This window comes from Alosa pseudoharengus, unplaced genomic scaffold (genome assembly GCF_046254945.1).
Source record: "Alosa pseudoharengus isolate Yale_2024_CS ecotype anadromous, Long Island Sound unplaced genomic scaffold, YU_APseudo_1.1 YU_APseudo_1.1_scf_12, whole genome shotgun sequence".
Classification (NCBI taxonomy): domain Eukaryota; kingdom Metazoa; phylum Chordata; class Actinopteri; order Clupeiformes; family Clupeidae; genus Alosa; species Alosa pseudoharengus.
In genome coordinates this window covers 20249457-20253452 of record NW_027468587.1, presented here as the reverse complement: position 1 = coordinate 20253452, position 3996 = coordinate 20249457, and the positions used below count along the sequence as shown (strand labels likewise).

General features: G+C 36.7%; 1 long non-coding RNA gene across 1 annotated transcript; it reads right to left on the bottom strand.

Moving 5' to 3' along the window:
• Positions 1 to 2110: 2110 nt before the first annotated feature.
• On the bottom strand, positions 2111 to 3699 carry LOC143119146 (uncharacterized). Its single transcript, XR_012986257.1, has 4 exons — positions 3685 to 3699; positions 3339 to 3585; positions 3042 to 3086; positions 2111 to 2426 (listed from the first exon to the last, which is right to left on the bottom strand). It is a non-coding gene; the product is annotated as an uncharacterized LOC143119146 (long non-coding RNA).
• Positions 3700 to 3996: the final 297 nt, after the last annotated feature.

The following is a 3996-nucleotide window of genomic DNA, read 5'->3' as shown; positions in this document are numbered from 1 at the left end:
GCATCGTGTCAGAAAATAGCAATTTGATCAGTGATCATGCATCATCAGCGCAAGCTTGGTTTGAAACTTTCTGGGGATGGGGATTTTACACGATCCCTCATCACTGGGATAGCCATCCCTGGCCTTGATGACCCATAGATATATACACTAGATGTCGCCTTCTGCTTCTCAGCATGCGTCAACACCGGCGCCATCTTTGTACAGGGATCTGAAGCGCTAAACTAGTTCTCCTGTATTGTCAGCGTTACCTATTTAGCGACGTTTGGCCATCCCCAGCGATAGAAAACCTTTTTAGCGATTAGCGACAAATTTGGGAACTTCTCACAATGATGGCAGATCGGCTTCTTTGTTTTTGAAACGTAAGAAAATCACCTTTCTCATGGCTTTGTCATTTATGAATTCAGCTACATCTCGTTTGCCCATGGCACTGACCCATGATTATAAAAGTAACGACTGGCGTAGCCTATGTAGTAGCAGAGGTAAATGTTCTACAGATCTACAGCAACTTCTGGTGAGATTACAACTTACATGAGTAAACGAGACGAGGGGTATGTATGTGGCCTCAACCAGAGCCTGTCTACGAAGAGCCTGTTTACTTTCATTGTATCGAACCTGGTTGCAGTTTACTCATTGTTCCTCTAGGGGCCGCCGCTAGCTAGTGCAGAATGAATGGGAGCCTGGGGCTAGACGGGTAAAATGTATCTTTATTATCGTCTTAAGCTTAGTTTTCTCTAGACTCGACCATAAATACATGCCTGTCAGTTGGAACAACCCAAAAAACTAGATAATTGCTTGAGATTTTGACGGTTTATGGTGATTTTATTTTCGCTAGATCTTTGCCCAGATTGACGCTAATGCATTATAGAGGAGTGGATCACTGAAGCAAGATGGCGTCTCGATTGACGCATTCGTTCCAATGAACAGCAGTAGTCAAGGCGACATCTAGTGTATATATCTATGTTGATGACCGTGCTGATGCTAACAGCTGCAGCTCCCTCAAATCTAGGTTCTCTCATTCATATTAGGCTAGCTTTTGCCAAAGAAAATGAATGCAAAATAAAAAGAAAACAGTCCTGCTCCTAACTGAAGAAACGTTTACGTTACAAACAATGTTAACAACAAACTCAGTTTCACTGTTGCAAGTACAAAGTTGGCTGTAAATATGCTTTGCCATATTAAATTTTAACGAACCAGCTAGCTTTGTGATAATACAATCTTACCTTTTATGTGTTTAGTCCACTGAAAGTTATCCACATATCAAACGATTAAATCCACAGTTATGGAGGAATTGTTTTGGGGAAGCAGTTGCACTTTATCCCACTTTTGCTGCCCTTTTTAAAATTAAACCACTTAAATCCATAGCCTAGATGAGCATTGCGCATAACGTTACAACTATGTTGACATGATGGTAAAGCTAAATGCCCAAGACACGTCACGTCATAAAAGTTGTAGGCTACAAACGCAAAAACTTCATGACAGCTCGTTCGTGGTGTTTCCTAGTGCTGCCTAATTGAAATGGTATAGGCAAGGTTTATCTTCTTATATTAGGTTATTATGTGTGGCACATTTATTGGGCTTTCGCCTCTTTTCATTTATTTGATAAGGAACTGATAAAAACTGAGCAGCAGAAAAGCTGTCATAGTCGATACATAAATAGTTTATTATTATAATTAGGTTATTAATACTATTACTTTACTACTATTACTGTTGTTACTGTTATTATTATTTATTATTATTATTATTATTCGGATGAGCCAATAATGTAAATCTGAGTCTGAAATGTTGGCTACAAACAGTCTGTAACTGCACTGCTGCTATTATAAATTGTTAACTTTCGGGAACTATTTGAGGCTTCCATTAGCCGCCATTGTTGAAAAAAAATGGAACATTAGCATCAGTGGAGTTGTCGCAACTCTACCTTTATAATGGCTCTGGTTAAAACCACTTACTCCACCTAGGTTTGTCGTAGGCCTAAAGTTGCAGGTCTTTCAATATCCTCTGAATAGAAGCAGAAATCCACAGGGTGGGGGTAGCCTACAGTAAAATCCCCCAATAACCTGACAAAATGATAGGTCTATAATTGTTGGTGAAATACACACACATGAAGTCATTTGTGTCATTAAAACATTGTTTTATTAATTTGTTGTGATTTTACAATTTCAGGTCATTTGATGGATCCAACTTTAACTAGCTGTGACCATTTTTTTACAACACATGCCAATCTCTTGGTTCTGTCTCAGACTCTTCACATTCTTCATGATCCAAAGATGTAGGCTATATTCCTCTGAATACTTCACACCAGGAATACTTTCTTGAATGATTTGTGTTGGGTGCTAAAACGCTTGGCAGAGAAGAGCAGGAATCAAGGCCATCAGCAACTGTATTACGGATAGTCCATCCATAGAGCTGGCACCAGATGCTGGTTTCTGTTTCAAAATTCACATATACATTAATGTGCTTTATATAAATTGTCGGGTGTGATAGTCCTAAAATGTACAAGCTGCAATTCATAGAGCTATCAAGTTGTTTGAGTTCAACGAGAGAAATATCATAATCATATTAATCTTATGAATATGACAAGCCTAACAGGTTAAATCATTCACATTCAAGAGACCCATGGCCAGTGTGGCCCGAGCTGTTCAAGAAACTCTGGAAATCAAGACATAATGCATTGCAGCTATGGACACACCCAGGCACATTTTATGGTCAAAATATGGGGGCAATATGATTACATTTTGGCATAACATTTTTTAATCTTGAGAACTCGCAAAGCCAACGTTTGCGGTCCTTTTGTTCGGTCTATACTGATCCAGTTTGCCTTGTCACAGTGGATACGATCATTACGGACCAGTCTCGTTCCTGTTACCTTATTCATACATTTTTACAAATTTGTTAATTTTCTCTCTGGGCCTATAAAGAATTGTATTGGATCAACACAACCCAAAAAGCTTAATGCAAAACGTTGCCTTATTTTTATTTATTTTTTAATGACCCAATGTTTTTTGTTAGATTAGATTAACATTAAAAAAAAGCATAAATACCTCTGTAGTCTTGCCTTTAGTTGTAGAGGATACAGTGTCTGCACCCTAAAATAAAACATTAATTATCATTATTTCTCAACATTCCTCAGGATGTCAACACTTAATATATGGATAAACTCTAATTCAGTTAATGTAAAAAAATAAATAAATAAATGCTAAAACGTTTTTAAACAGTTATTAGCAGTGAGTTTAAACAGTATTATTTTATAAAGTATACTATGTGTGTATATATATATATATATATATTATATTATATTATATTATATTATATTATATTATATTATATTATATATTTACCTCAGCATTCATGACAATGCAGCATACCAGCAGGATGATAAAGGCACAGAACAGTGGTTTCATCACGACCGTTATCTGTAAGCAACAAAAGCAGAAATAGTGCAAAGATTGCTGTAGCTGTTCTTAACAGAGCGGTGAACACTTCCTGCTGAGCCTACAGTACATAATGCGAGGACATACTTCCTCCGGGCAGCCGCACCGTTTCAATGTGCCACAATGGAGCAAATGGTTAATTGCAGGAAAGATCCTTAAAGGGAATTAAAAAAAGATATGTATTGTATCAAAATGAGTTTAAAAATATTGGCATATTGAATATCGGCACAAGTAATATTGTGCATTCCAATACCTGAATTGACAAACTGAATGACCAGGTTGACTTTCATTAATCATTCTAGGGATACACATGCCTGATATAGGCCTATATAATATACACACATGCATGATATTGGCCTATATAATATATACACATGCATGATATAGGCCTATATAATATACACATGCATGATATAGGCCTATATAATATATACACATGCATGATACAGGCCTATATAATATATACACATGCATGATATAGGCCTATATAATATATACACATGCATGATATAGGCCTATATAATATACACATGCATGATATAGGCCTATATAATATATACACATG